The 16,622-nt window shown below is 45.1% G+C and overlaps 1 pseudogene; it reads right to left on the reverse strand.

The window, feature by feature from the left end:
- Positions 1–1,712: 1,712 nt before the first annotated feature.
- LOC106585306 (mRNA export factor GLE1-like) lies at positions 1,713–5,090 on the reverse strand (annotated as a pseudogene).
- Between the last annotated feature and the right edge of the window lie 11,532 nt (positions 5,091–16,622).

Genomic DNA, 16,622 nt, shown 5'->3' on the forward strand with positions numbered 1-16,622 from the left:
ATTCCCCTCGTAAGGCAATCAAACAGACAAAATGTCAGTATAGAGAAAGCAGAGTTGCAATTCAACGGCTCAGACACGAGACATATGTGGCAGGGTCTACAGACTATCATGGACTACAAAGGGAAAACCAGCCACGTTGCGGACACCGACGTCTTTCTTCCGGACAAGCTAAACACCTTCGTCCACTTTGAGGATAACACTGTGCCACCGACACGGCCCGCTACCAAGGACTGTGGGCTCTCCTTCTCCGTGGCCGACACGTGTAAGACATTTAAGCCTGTTAACCCTACCGGCCCAGACGGAATCCCAAGCCGCGTCCTCAGATCATGCCCAGACCAGCTGGCTGGAGTGTTTACAGACATATTCAATCTCTCCCTATCCCAGTCTGCTGTCCGCACTTGCTTCAAGATGTCCACCATTGTTCCTGTACCCAAGAAAGCAAAGGTAACTGAACTAAATTACTATCGCCCTGTAGCATTCATTTCTGTCATCATGAAGTGTTTTGAGAGGCTAGTTAAGGACCACCCTCTACCTTACCTGACACCCTAGACTCACTTCAATTTGCTTACCGCCCCAATAGATACACAGACGATGCAATCGCCATTGCACTGCCCTATCCCATCTGGACAAAAGGAATATCTATGTAAGAATGCTGTTCATTGACTCTAGCTCAGCATTCAACACCATAGTACCCTCCAAGCTTGTCATTAAGCTCGAGGCCCTGGGTCTGAACCCCGCCCTGTGCAACTGGGTCCTGTACTTCCTGACAGGCCGCCCCCAGGTGGTGAAGGTAGGAAACACCTCCACTTCGCTGATCCTCAACACAGGGGCCCCACAACTCCAACTCAATCAACAAGTTTGCAGACGACACAACACATCACTGACGATCTGAAATGGTCCACCCAAACAGACAGTGTGGTGAAGAAGGGGCAACAGCTGGACACCCTAGAAAAAGGGGCAACAGTGCCTCTTCAACCTCAGGAGGCTGAAGAAATGTGGCTTGGCACCTTAAACACTCACAAACTTTTACAGATGCACAATTGAAAGCATCCTGTCGGGCTGTATCACCGCCTGGTACGGCAACTGCACTGCCCGCAACCACAGGACTCTCCAGAGGGTGGTGCGGTCTGCTCAATGCATCACCAGGGGCAAACTACCTTCTCTCCAGGACACCTACAGCACCCAATGTCACAGGAAGGCCAAAAAGATCATCATGGACAACAACCACCCGTGCCACTGCCTGTTCACCCCGCTATCATCCAGATGGCGAGGTCAGTACAGGTGCATCAAAGCTGGAACCGAGAGACTGAAAAACAGCTTCTATCTCAAGGCCATCAGACTGTTAAATAGCCATCACTAGGCGGCTTCCACCCAGTTACGTAACCCTGCACCTTAGAGGCTGCTGCCCCATATACATAGACTTGAAATCACTGGCCACTTTAATAATGTTTAATATTTTTGCTTTACTCATCTCATACGTATATACTGTATTCTATTGTACTGTATTTTAGTCTATGTCACTCCAACATTCCTCATCCTAATATTTATATATTTCTTAATTCCATTATTTTACTTTTAGGTTTGTGTGTATTGTTGTGAATTGTTAGATATTACTGTACTGTTGGAGCTAGAAACACAAGCATTTCACTACACCCGCAATAACATCTGCTAAACATGTGTATGTGACCAATCAAATTTGATTTGATTAAACATTAGGCACTGTATGGAAGACACATTCTATTGTAAAGAGACAATACAGACCAATAGTCCTGTGTCTCCACCAGTTCAAATTCAAGGTCATGTGAACTCCCCACAAACTTCTCGGCCAGTTTGTAGCTGACCAAGTCCATGCCGTTATGCTGTTGGGAGGTGGACACAGACTTCCCTCCAGACACCACCGATTGCCCAGACAACAGCTTGTCAATCTTGTCAAAAATGTCGCTGAGCTTGGAATCTGGGTATTTGACAAACATGCCGGAGACAATATCAATCTCACATGTTATAGCAATGTTTACCTTTTTTTCACTGTACCATAGATATGCCAGGGCGGCAGGGTAGCCTAGTGGTTAGAGCATTGGGCTAGTAACCGAAAGGTTGCAAGTTCAAATCCCCAAGCTGACAAGGTACAAATCTGTTGTTCTGCCCCTTGAACAAGACAGTTAACCCACTGTTCCTAGACCGTCATTGAAAATAAGAATTTGTTCTTAACTGACTTGCCTAGGTAAAAAAAAACATTTGCTCTGATCACTGTCCATAACGCACAGACGCACTTGAGATCTGGCTGACAGGGATGGCGGTTGCCTTCTGGAGCTTCATTCTTACCTTCTTTTTCTGAAACATAAAAAAAACAAAGCAATAGGAATGTTGCCATTAATCTTTCATGCAGCTTTTAATGTGAAGGTGTATCATAAAGTGGGTACTGCAAGTGGGTACTCCTATAACGTCATTTCACACAAAACTAAAACATTCCTGACTTTCCTTTTATCCATCCATTTATCCTCCCTCTTCTTATAACGGCATTTCTCATTCATGCGGGATCAACCAACTTGGATATCTTTAGAGTTGTTCAGGCCTTCAAAAGACTACGCACATTGGTTAGCTGAGACCTGGAGCTCTTGGTACCACTGGTTAGCTGAGACCTGGAGCTCTTGGTACCAATGGTTAGCTGAGACCTGGAGCTCTTGGTACCACTGGTTAGCTGAGACCTGGAGCTCTTGGTACCACTGGTTAGCTGAGACCTGGAGCTCTTGGTACCACTGGTTAGCTGAGACCTGGAGCTCTTGGTACCACTGGTTAGCTGAGACCTGGAGCTCTTGGTACCACTGGTTAGCTGAGGCCTGGAGCTCTTGATACCACTCTGCTCAGCTTTATTCTGCAGGCCTTTGGGAAGAACAGAGCTTTTTATTTTTTATTTTATTTTACCCCTTTTTCCTCCCCAATTGCGTGATATCCAATTGGTAGTTACAGTCTTGTACCATCACTGCAACTCCCGTACGGACTCGGGGGAGGCGAAGGTCAAGATACACTGCTCGCTTAACCCGGAAGCCAGACACACCAATGTGTCGGAGGAAACACCGTACAAGTGGTGACCGAAGTCAGCTTGCAGCAGTGGTGGAAAAAGTACCCAATTGTCATACTTGAGTAAAAGTAAAGATACCTTAATAGAAAATGACTCAAGTGAAAGACACCCAGTAAAATCTTACTTGAATAAAAGTATAAAAGTATTTGGTTTTAAATATACTTAAGTATAAGTATAAATAATTTCAAATTCCTTATATTAAGCAAATCAGGTGGCACCATTTTCTTGTTTTTTTTTATTTACGGATAGCCAGGGACATGCTGCAACCCTCAGACATAATTTACAAATGAAGCATGTATTTAGTGAGTCTGTCACATCAGAGGCAGTAGGGACGACCAGCAATGTTCTCTTGATAATTGTGTGAATTAGATCATTTTCCTATCCTGCTAAGCATTCAAAATGTAACGAGTACTTTTCGGTGTCAGGGAAAATGTATGGAGTAAAAAGTACATAATTTTCGTTAGAAATGTAATGAAGTAAAAGTATAAAGTTGTCAAAAATATAAATATTGAAGTAAAGTACAGGTACCCCAAAAAACTACTTAAGTAGTACTTTCAAGAATTTTTACTGAAGTACTTTACATCACTGGCTTGCAGGCACCTGGCCCGCCACAAGGAGTCGCGGCCCGCCACCCGGCCGGCCAAACCCTCCCCTAACCCGGATGACGCTGGGCTAATTGTGCGCTGTCTCATGGGTCTCCCGGTCACGGCCGGCTGTGAGACAGCCTGGGATCAAATCAGGGTCTGTAGTGACGCCTTAGACCGCTGCACCACTCGGCAGAACAGTGCTTTTAAACCGATTGTTCAATTCCTAACCTTTCACTCATTTGTATCCAAACTATAACATTCCTGACTTTCCTTTTATCCATCCATTTATCCTCCCTCTCCTTACCCTTATTCTGTGCTTTCTCTTTGGCTGACAGAGCTGCATTCTTCTTCTGCTCCTCCTGCTGGGCCTGCAGCTCTGCCAACTTCCTGCGCTACTCTTCCCCTCCCGCTCCTTCTTCCTCATCGCCTGGGCAGCCGCCTCCTGCATCACCCGGATGAGTGACCTTATTTCATGCAGTGCCCGCTCTGCCACCGTCATGTCCTCCACACTGGAGAACTCCCCTTACACAAGCACACAGCCACTTACACATATTGACCAGAGCAGGGACATAAAACAGGATCGCAACAATGGAGATGTTTACTTTCCCCCATACTCTGATGAAAAACCATGATGCAAGAGTTCCACCATTTGACATGTGGTGCTATAATGTCTATTGAAAGTGCAATTTAGGCCATTCAAGACTCATGCCATTATAGATGAATGAAGAATAGGATCTCACTGACCTCAGCTGTCGTGCGCACCACCTCCGACACTTGGGAGCATAGATGGTTGGCGCGGGTGCTATAGGATGTGAGACCAGGGGTGGGGTCTGATTGGGTGGGTGCGGCCAGCTCCAGGAGCTGATTGAGTTGCAGTATCTCTTCCTGGATGGCGTTGAGAGCACGCAGTCTCTCCCTGCCCTCCAGCACTCTACCTCTCAAACTCCGTCTCCCGCAAACGCTGCTGCTCCTCCTCCCGCAGGCACAGGTTCAGGATCTGTGGAGGAGGTTTTTCCATCTTTATCTGAACACTATTGTTTTACATTTTGCTTTCTGAATTTGTAGTAGTTAAACTTTCAAAACCTTTAATCTGTTTTTGTGCTCTTCTTACAACTTCTCTTGACGCCCAAGGCTTTTTTGTGTTCTTTTAAACAAGCGAAAGACAAGCAGCAAATGAAGATTGACACATAACACATTTTCAGTCCTGTCACAGGGACAGAAGCCTATTGGTAGGTGAAAAGGAGACCATTTTTTGAGGTAAAACAAGCAGTGCTTACTCTGTGTTCATCATGTCCCTCATACCCTGGTACTCCTGCCTCTGCTTCAGCTCCATCAACTCCTCAAAGCGTTTGAGCTGCTCTGACTCACAACTCGCCACTGATCCCCAGCATCTCCTGCAGCTCCTGCCTCAGACTCAGTTCCATCTGCACCAGAACATTCAAGGCTCTAGATTAGGTATGAAATGCCAACATAACATAACGCCATGATGGCTCCCACATATATAGTAAACAAACAGTGTTGGAGACAATATGTAACATGTGACATTTAGAAAAGGATTATTGCACGTCAATGAGCAGTATTTCTGAAGTTTGACTATGGTACGAAAGCTAGCATAAATTTGTCCAACATTAAAGCTAACGTTAGCTGAGCCGTCACTGAAATCCTTTTTGACTGAAACAATGCTCCTAACCAACTAGCTTAGGGTTGCACATCTTGGGGAATATTCAGAGGTGGAAACTTTCTGTGGGAATTAACAGGAATATATGGGAATTAACCATAAACCATTTAACTTATCATAAGTAGAAATAATTGCAAATGATTAAATCCTTCTAATAGAGGTTAAAAAAAACTATTTAGGTACGAATTGAACTTTAATTAAATGAGTTGACTTGCCACATGGGATGGTTTCACTGAACAACAAAAGAAAGGGAATACTGAATGATCCCCAATGATCTATCGCATCTCCCAAAAACGTTTTCAACATACATCTGTAAAATGATAGTCTAGAAACTAAAGCTTTGGTTGTCTTCCTGTCAGTCTTCTCCCTGGACCTCCTCAATGTCCACCTCTTGAACATCAGACTCTGAGGCCTCATCTTCACTGTCACTTTCCAACCTTGTTGAGGATGGCTCGTTGTCAGGCTCAAAAAGCCAAAAATTTGCCCAGATGGCCACCAATTTTTCAACCCTTGTATTGTTCAGCCTGTTGCGTGCTTTGATGTGTGTGTTCCCAAACAAGGACAAGTTGCACTCTGAGGCGTCTTATGTTGGTGGGATTGATGTTGATGGCTGAAGTTGCTATCGATAAGGTGTCCGATTCATCATTTTCACCTTGAATAGAAGTAGAGGGACTTTTGTCAGAGGTTGCTTGTTGTGAGCGCTGAGGGAACTTTATGCACTTGGCTAAATGATTCTGCATCTTTGTTGCATTCTTCACATATGATTTGGCACAGTATTTGCAAATGCACACAGCTTTTCCTTCTACATTAGCTGCAGTGAAATGTCTCCACACATCAGATAGTGCCCGTGGCATTTTCCTGTAAAGATTAGGAAAATAATGAGTAAAAAAAAATAATAATACAATTCCATGTACAGATAAATAGTTAAGCAGTTTGATTAAACAACTCCTTTGTAAGATAAACGTTTTCAAATGAAACATGTATGGAAACAGGTGAATTAACACTCCTCATTTAGCAGGCTCATGCAAGCTAAAACCCACATGGTAGCAAAAACTAACTGGCAGAAATTGTTAACAAGTTAGAAATGATTTAAACACACTTTGCTGTAGGCTACTACTTACTAGTTAACAAGAAAAGTATGTATGTCAAATAAAATAAATTCACCCCACCCAGTATTGTAATCAAAACTTACCAGAAAGCATGTAGTCATTGGCTCAGATAGTGAGGTAGTGTGGGCTCAATTTGCATGTCATTAGTGTGCAAGATCTTGAGAATCATCTGTACATGTGATGGAAGAGTGCACGGCATCATGTGATGGAAAAATGCACGGTGCAATGAGAGGGTTGCAATTCCATTGAATTGGGGATAGTTTAACCAAAATATGCCACAAGACCTAGAATTGCCGTATGTGTATCCCACAAAATAGTTTCACTGTTATAACCTAACTTTTTTGATGAATTTAAACAAAATTCCCCAAATTCTAGGGCTTAACTTCCCATGGAAAATTCCAGAAATTTACCAGAAAAATTCTGGAAATTTACCGGAAAGTTTCCGACCCTTTGCAACCCTAAACCAGCTACCTACTTAGTGCTGCACACACAACATTGAATCTCCCATCAAAAGATAGCTTGCAAGCTACAGTAGTTACTGGTGCTAATTCTTACATTATGAGTTTTCATGAAGCAGCTGTTCTTCTGCCACACCTAATCATTGCAGTAGTATCCCGAGTCAGCTGCTGACTGTGCTCAGCAGACCCAACAATACGACCACAGAGAAACATGCTGACCTTAATTGTGGGGATGCATGTCTACAACTTCAGGGTAATTAAAACAGGCTAAGAAAGCTTTTCATGCCAGTAAGCTTGCTAAATATAACAGTTAGCTACACAGCTGATCAAGTCACTGCACTGGTAACCAACATCCTTGCACAGAATTTGTGCAAGCCATAGTCACTGGTTTGTTTGTTGTTTATTTTCTCACAATTGCAAACTGTTAAATCACTGTCATAACGTTTTGTAATCATTTAGATCGCTAATTATTCTGCCCATTTAATGGATAGTGAATGGCGGATGCTCAATATTCAAGGTTGGGTAGGTTACTTTCTAAATGTAATCCGTTACAGTTACCTGTCCAAAATTGTAATCAGTAACGTAACTCTTGGATTTTCCAAACTCAGTAACGTAAACTGATTACATTCAGTTACTTTTAGATTACTTTCTTCTTAAGAGGCATTAGAAGAAGACAAAAATGTCACTTACCAATTGAACGACATCTATTGCAGGATAAATCAATGTTAAAGATTAAATAGCTGGCCATATATGGATGTTAACTTTACTTTATGGGTTGGTTATGTAGGCTTTTTCTAACCCATCGCTTTCTACTACATACAATAATAATAATAATATGAATAAATTATATCTTTACATTAAAAACCAAAGTCTATCAGAACTCCAGTCATTACAATACATGTTAGACACCTTGATCTTCAAGAAAAGGACTTGGAAATATTTTATCTGAGCATGTCCCCAAAACGAAGGACTTATTAGCCAGCCCTACTCTGTTGTTTATGATTTTGTTGTCATGTAGGACTGATTGGGCTCATTGATTAGAGTTGAAAAATAAATGCTGCACTAATGGAATGGCATGCTTTGAGCCCTACTGAAAAGTGCTATTTACATGTGAAAAATGAATGACATATGCTGCATTTGCTATAGGCCTATTGTTTACCTTTTAGTTGGTGTCATGACTTCCGCCGAAGTCGGTCCCTCTCCTAGTTCGGGCAGCGTTTGGCGGTCGACGTCACCGGCCTTCTAGCCATCGGCGATCCACCTTTAATTTTCCATTGGTTTTGTTTTGTCTTCCCTCACACCCTCTGTTCCCCCCCATGTCCTTGTCCGGAATTGTTTCTTGTAGTGCTTGTGTACGTTATGCTGGTGGATACCGGGTTTTGTTTGACCCATTCATTGATTGTTCTGTTTATGATGGTTTTTATGTTTATTAAACGACAACGTTGTAAATCAGTTTTTGCTCTCCTGCGCCTGACATCTCTGCCGCCAGTACGCACCCTGTTACAGAATTCCAGACCAAACCTATGGAGTCAGCAGGAGCAGGTACCCCGGGTATAGGGGTGGAGGAGCGCGTCCGGGAGCACGCAGCAATGCTCCACCATCTTGGCACTGCCATGGCCCGCGTTGTCCAGACAATGGACCGCTGAGAGACAGGTAGTTCTCCCATCGCCTCCACCAGCACAACCGAGGTCTCCACTAAGCACTCCTCCTTCTCCTGGTCCCAGTGGGATTCGCCTCTCCTTGCCCCAGGAATACGATGGGAGGACTGCGAACTGCCAGGGGTTCCTATTACAACTGGACTTGTACCTGGCAACCGTCCACCCAGCTCCTTCGGGCCGTGAGAGAGTGTCCGCCCTCGTCTCGTGCCTCACCGGGAATGCCCTGGAGTGGGCCAACACCGTGTGGAGAGAGGGAGATGCGGCGTTGGACCAATTTGAGGAGTTCACCCGCCCCGGTGAGCGCCTCTTCCATCTGAGGCAGGGGACGAGGAGCGCACAGGAGTTTGCCTTGCAGTTTCGGACCCTGGCTGCCGGTGCGGGATGGAACGACAGGGCCCTGATCGACCATTATCGCTGCAGTCTGCACGAGGACATCCATCGGGAGTTGGCCTGCAGAGACACCACCCTCACGTTCGACCAATTGGTGGATCTGTCCATCCGGCTGGACAACCTGCTGGCTACCCACAGACGTTCAGATCGGGGTCTGTTGGTTCCATCCCCATGCACCCCCTCTCCGATACCCATTGAGCTGGGAGGGGCGGTATGCAGGGAGACCGGAGGGGGTTCCAGCTCGTGCACCATCTGTGGCCGGGTTGGTTCCTCTAGGTATCGAGGCAGCAGGCAGGGCGCTCTGGCGTCACCCCAGGTGAGCCGGGCACCATTCTCACCCAGAGCCCTCTGTTGCACATATGTTTGTATGTCACTTTCCCTGAGTTTTCCCCGCATTCGGCGCTCGTCGATTCAGGCGCGGCTGGGAATTTTATTGATAGAGCATTCGCCCATAGTTTAGCGATCCCCATTTTTCCTGTGGCTGTGCCCTTCCCCGTTCACGCATTAGATAGTCGACCATTAGGGCCAGGGTTGATTAGGGAGGTCACTGCTCCTCTGGGCATGGTGACGCAGGGGGGTCACAAGGAGAGAATTAGTCTCTTCCTTATTGACTCTCCTGCGTTTCCCGTGGTGCTAGGCCTACCCTGGTTAGCTTGTCATAACCCCACTGTTTCTTGGCCACAGAGTGCTCTCACGAGGTGGTCGCGAGAGTGCTCGGGGAGGTGTTTAGGGGTTTTCGTTGGTGCTACTACGGTGGAGAGTCCAGACCAGGTGTCCATCGTGTGCATTCCCCCTGAATATGCCGATATGCCTCTCGCCTTCTCCAAAAAGAATGCGATTCAATTACCACTCCATCAACGGGGCGATTGTGCGATAAATCTCCTGGTAGACGCTGCACTTCCCAGGAGTCACGTGTATCCCCTCTCACAGGCGGAGACGGAGGCTATGGAAACATATGTCTCTGAATCCCTGCATCAGGGGTACATTCGGTCCTCTACTTCACCCGCCTCCTCAAGTTTCTTTTTGTGAAGAAGGAGGGAGGTCCCGGTGTTTGCACCGGAGGACCGGGTCTGGCTCTCGACCCAAAACCTGCCCCTCCGCCTGCCCTCCTGGGTCCGCGGTTTGTGGGGCCATTTAAAGTCCTGAGGAGAGTGAACGAGGTTTGTTATAGGTTACAACTTCCACCCGATTACCGTATTAACCCCTCGTTCCATGTGTCTCTCCTCAGGCCGGTGGTGGCTGGTCCGCTCCAGGAGTCTGAGGTGCGGGAGGTGCGGGGGGGGGCTGGCATACTCCATTCGCTCCATACTGGATTCGAGGCGCCGGGCGAGGGGCCTTTAGTATCTCGTGGAGTGGGAGGGGTACGGTCCGGAGGAGAGGTGCTGGGTTCCGGTCGAGGACGTGTTGGACCCTTCAATGCTGCAGGAGTTCCATCGTCTTCGTCCGGATCGCCCTGCGTCTCGCCTTCCGGGTCGTCCCCAAGGCCGGTGTCGGCGCGCTGCTGGAGCCGCGCGTCAAGTGGGGGGTACTGTCACAACTTCCGCCGAAGTCGCTCCCTCTCCTAGTTCGGGCGGCGTTCGGCGGTCGACGTCACCGGCCTTGTAGCCACCACCGATCCACCTTTCATTTTCTGTTGGTTTTGTCTTGTCTTCCCTCAAACCTGGTTTCAATTCCATCAATTACATGTTTTGTATTTAACCCTCTGTTCCCCCCCCATGTCCTTGTCTGGAATTGTTTCTTGTAGTGCTTGTGTACGTTATGCTGGTGGATACCGGGTTTTGTTTGACCCATTCATTGATTTTTCTGTTTACGGTGGTTTTTATGTTTATTAAACGACGCCGTTGTAAATCAGTTTTTGCTCTGCTGCGCCTGACTTCTCTGCCGCCAGTACGAACCCCGTTACAGTTGGTGACACTTTGATATCTTGATAATATGCAGCTGTTTAAAGGGCAAATACACAGATGAAACAATAACAAAACGGCCGTCCCGCCTCTGTTTTGATAAAAAAGCTGAGGGATGGATAAACGTAACCACTCTCAGATTAATAGACAGACTTACAGGATGTATGCAAGGACTGACCATCCATTATATAAAAAATATTGTTTTAACCATGTTATGAGGCTATACATTTTTAGTTTACAGACAAACAAGCTCATATTTTGGGTTCTCATGGAGTGTGACAGTTAAACCAAGCTCATGAGGCATTTATAAGTTATATTCTTCAAGAATCAATGAATATATATAATTTATAAGGGCTCCCGAATGGCGCAGCAGTCCCTGCAACCCTACATCTCAGTGCTAGAGGCATCACTACAGACCCTGGTTCGATTCCAGGCTGTATCACAACCTTGCCGTGATTGGGGGTCCCATAGGGCGGCACACAATTGGTCCAGCATCGTCTGGGTTTGGCCGGGGTAGGTCGTCATTGTAAATAAGAATTTGTTCTTAACTGACTTGACTAGTTAAAAAGGTTAAATAAATAAGTAAAAAATGGATGTAGCAACTACAGATTACCCCTTTAAGTCTATCAAAAGTGTGAGTTTGTCCATTAGGCCTATGATTTTTTTTTTTATCAGCATGAATTACATTGAACAATAAAAGCATCACTTTTATTCCATAGGCTGGGATCTGCACTATGTAACTGTTACAAGAGCGCATTTTTCACTGGCTAGCCAATGGTTTCAAAAACAATGATTGATAGGCAGCTTAGACTTCTTGAATTCAACCATTATTGGGGTCAACCATTGTTGGGTTCAAATACACATTTAGATTTGTGAACAGCCATCCACAACAACCACAACCTGTAAGGCGCACATAGCTAAATGAGAGAGCAGCAGTGTGATTCACATCAATGTGCTATGTAGATATCAATAATAAGTGATATCCGTATCGCCGTAGACTACACCACTGCTGTCAAGCCCATTTCTGCTCTTTTCCCGCGATCCATCAAACAGATTTGGTGTGTCACCATAGTTGTCTCTGATTTATGGTCAGACTCACTCACATTGACCAAATTTGAACGTCTTTTTTCAATGCTGATTTGAATGTCATTGAGAAAACAGAGATTCATTTTTTTTCCCGCAAACATCCTTCCTGAATTTCAAAAGTAATCCTCAGAGTAATCTAGTTTTTCAAAAGTATCTGTAATCTGATTACAATATTTTGCTGGTAACGCAACTGATTACAGTTAGTTTTTTTTTGTAATCCCTTACATGTAACGGATTACATGTAATCCATTACTCCCCAACAGTCAATATTAGAATCATATAACCTACAGGCTCTCTAACCTACAGGCTCACTAAAAAGTTGGGTAAACAATACTACCTTGTGGATATTTAGTGTCAAATTTCGAGTAGCTGAAGGACAAACCGCACAGACAACCGGTAGAGTACGTTTAAATGTAATTTGAATCAACATTCTGGCTTGTAAGGAGCATTGGACACACCTACTCATTCAAGGGTTTTTCTTTATTTTTACTATTTTCTACATTGTATAATAATAGTGAAGACATTATAAAATAACACATATAGAATCATGTAGTAACCAATTTTTTTTGGAACAAATCAAAATATATTTTATATTTGAGATTCTTCAAAGTAGCCACCCTTTGCCTTGATGACAGCTTTGCAAACACTTGGCATTCTCTTAACCAGCTTCACCTGGAATGCTTTTCCAACAGTCTTGAAGGAGTTCCCACATATGCTGAGCACTTGTTGGCTGCTTTTCCTTCACTCTGCGGTCCAACTCATCCCCAACCATCTCAATTGGGTTGAGGTCGGGTGATTGTGGAGGCCAGGTCATCTGACGCAACACTCCATCACTCTCCTTCTTGGTCAAATAGCCCTTACACAGCCTGGAGGTGTGTTGGGTCATTGTCTTGTTGAAAAACAATGATAGTCCCACTAAGCGCAAACCAGATGGAATTGTGTATCACTGCAGAATGCTGTGGTAGCCATGCTGGTTAAGTGTGCCTTGAATTCTAAATAAATCACCAACAGTGTCACCAGCAAAGCACCCCCACACCACCTCCTCCATGCTTCACGGTGGGAACCACACATTAAATCAAATTTTATTGGTCACATACATGTGTTTGCAAGATTTTATTGCGGGTGTAGCGAAATGCTTGTGTTTCTAGCTCCAACAGTGCAGTAATATTTAACAAGTAATATCTAACAATTTCACAGCAATACACACAATAATAAGTAAAGGAATGGAATTAAGAATATATACATATTTGGACGAGCAATGTCAGAGCAGCATAGACTAAGATATAGTACAATAGAATACAATACAGTATATACATATGAGATGAGCAATGCAAAATATGTAAACATTATTAAAGTGACTAGTGTTCCATTATTAAAGTAGCCAGTGATTTCAAGTCTATGTATATAGGGCAGCAGCCTCTAATGTGTTAGTGATGGCTATTTAACAGTCTGATGGCCTTGAGATAGACTGGAAAAACAGCTTCTCTCTGTCCCAGCTTTGATGCACCTGTACTGACCTCGCCTTCTGGATGATAGCGGGGTGAACAGGCAGTGGCTCAGGTGATTGTTGTCCTTGATGATCTTTTGGCCTTCCTGTGACATTGGGTGCTGTAGGTGTCCTGGAGGGCACGTAATTTGCCCCTGGTGATGCGTTGGGCAGACCGCACCACCCTCTGGAAAGCCCTGTGGTTGCGGGCAGTAAGGTACCAGGCGGTGATACAGCCCAAAAGGATGCTCTCAATTGTCTGTAAAAGTTTGAGGGTTTTAGGTGCCAAGCCAAATTTCTTCAGCGTCCTGAGTTTGAAGAGGCGCTATTGCGCCTGTCTGTGTGGGTGGACCATTTCAGTTTGTCAGTGATGTGTATGCCGAAGAACTTGAAGCTTTCCACCTGTTCCACTGCGGTTTCGTCGATGTGGATAGGGGGGTGCTTCCTCTGCTATTTCCTGAAGTCCACGATCAGCTCCTTTGTTTTGTTGATGTTGAGTGAGAGGTTATTTTCCTGGCACCACACTCTCAGGGCCCTCACCTCCTCCATGTAGGCTGTCTCGTCATTGTTGGTAATCAGCCCTACTACTGTTGTGTCGTCTGCAAACTTGATGATTGAGTTGGATGCGTGCGTGGCCACGCAGTCATGGGTGAACAGAGAGTACAGGATGGGGCTGAGAACGCACCCTTGTGGGGCCCCCAGTGTTGAGGATCAGCGAAGTGGAGGTGTTGTTTTCCTACATTCACAACCTGGAGTCGGTCTGTCAGGATGTCCAGGACACAGTTGCATAGGGCGGTGTTCAGACCCAGGGCCTCAAGCTTAATGATGATTTTGGAGGGTAATATGGTGTTAAATGCTGAGCATAGTCAATGAACAGCATTCTTACATAGGTATTCCTCTTGTCCAGATGGGATAAGGCAGTGTGCAGTGCGATGGCGATTGCATCGTCTGTGGATCAATTGGGTCGTTAAGCAATTTGATGTGGGTCTAGGGTGTCAGGTAAGGTGATATGATCCTTGACTAGTCTCTCAAAACACTTCATGATGATAGAAGTGAGTGCATCAGGGCGATAGTCATTTAGTTCAGTTACCTTTGCTTTCTTGAGCACAGGAACAATGGTGGCTATCTTGAAGCATGTGGGGACAGCAGAATGGGATAGGGAGAGATTGAATATGTCCGTAACCACTCCAGCCAGCTGGTCTGCGCATGCTTTGATGACACGGCTAGAGATGCCTTGGCCGGCAGCCTTTGAAGAGGGTTAAACCAAGGCCGCAAACCTTTTAAAGGGTTAATAAATTGTGTTATGATAAACTGTAAGGTCTCCTCTTCTAGGAGACCTCTGTGTGTGCATTAACACCTGTTTTGAGTGTTGTGCCCTTCAGACACTATCAGGAGAAGGAAAACTACAGTACGTTCATACTCCTCCTGTCTGGGCCCCACCGTGGTTATCTGGTTTCCTGAGAACACAAGGCTACCGCAGGCCTGATGAAAACAGCCACCTGTCAGAAGATGCTTGGACTCGTTCACCTTGTTATGACTCTATACTTGTGATGAAAGGTCAAGGTTCAGTCAAACCCACTTCTGAGCTTTTAATTGCTGATAAGATGGTTGCTGCTGTCAGGGGGAGGTTAGATTTATTAAAATGTTGTTGCCAGGGTAACTCACGCAAGGAGGACTGGGAGAGGCTATATGAGTTACAGGATGTCTTAGACATTTTGCAGAACCTGTGGAGAGCTATCATACACTGTACTCTGTACCAACTTCTGCCTATAATTGAATTACTAAAGGATCATTTTAATACTTAAACAGAGTCTGTATTTCCTTTCCATTACTAATGTATGTTTGATAATTATATAGACCTGATCATTTGTTGAAGAAATTGACCAACACCTTGCGAAGGTTAACATGCTTAAATGTCTTACTCACTTTGGCCACAGAGAAGGAGAGCCCACAGTCCTTGGTAGCGGGCCGCGTCGGTAGCACTGTGTTATCCTCAAAGCGGGTGAAGGTGTTTAGCTTGTCCGGAAGCAAGACGTCGGTCTCGGCAACGTGACTGGTTTTCCCTTTGTAGTCCGTGAATGTCTGTAGACCCTGCCACATACGTCTCGTGTCTGAGCCATTATATTGCGACTCCACTTTGGCTCTATACTAACGTTTCGCCTGTTTGATTGCCTTACGGAGGGAATAACTACACTGTTTGTATTCAGCCATATTCCCAGTCACCTTGCCATGGTTAAAGGTGGTGGTTCGCGAATTCAGTTTTGCGCGAATTCTGCCATCTACCCTTGATTTCTGGTTAGGTTAGGTTTTAATAGTCACAGTGGGTACAACATCTCCTATACACTTCCTGATAAACTCAAGTCACTCAAGTCAAACTCAGTGTATTCGTCAATGGTATTCTGAGGCTACCCAGAACATAACCCAGTTCGCATGATCAAAACAATCTTGAAGCGTGGATTCCGATTGGTCAAACCAGCGTTGAATAGTCCTTAGCACGGGTACTTCCTGATTGAATTTCTGCCTATAGGAAGGGAGGAGCAAAATGGAGTCATGATCAGATTTTCCAAAGGGAGGGCGGGGAGGGCCTTGTAGGTATCCCGGTAGTTGGAGTAGCAGTGGTCGAGTGTTTTAGCAGCGTGAGTACTACAGTCAACTGTTAATATAACTTCGGTAGCGTTTTCCTCAAATTTGCTCTGTTAAAATCCCCAGCTACAATAAATGCGGCCTCAGGATATGTGGTTTCCAGTTTGCATAAAGTCCAGTGAAGTTATTTGAGGGCCGTTGTTGTATCGGCTTGAGGGGGAATATACACGTCTGTCACTATAACCGAAGAGAATTCTCTTGGGAGGTAATACGGTCGGCATTTGATTGTGAGGTATTCTAGGTCGGGTGAACAAAAGCACTTGAGTTCCTGTATGTTATCACAATCACACCATGAGTAGTTAATCATGAAACATACACCCCCACACTTCTTCCCGGAGTGATATTAATTCCTGTCTGCACGATGAACTGTGACCCAACTGGCTGTATGGACAAAGACAGTATATCCCAAGAGAGCCATGTCACCGTGAAACAGAATATGTTACAATCCCTGATGTCTCTCTGGAAGGAAATCCTTGCCTTGAGCTCGTCTACTTTATTATCCAGAGATTGAACATTAGCGAGTAATATACACGTAAGTGGTGCGTGT

The sequence above is a fragment of the Salmo salar genome, chromosome ssa24 (assembly GCF_905237065.1).
Source record: "Salmo salar chromosome ssa24, Ssal_v3.1, whole genome shotgun sequence".
Classification (NCBI taxonomy): Eukaryota; Metazoa; Chordata; class Actinopteri; order Salmoniformes; family Salmonidae; genus Salmo; species Salmo salar.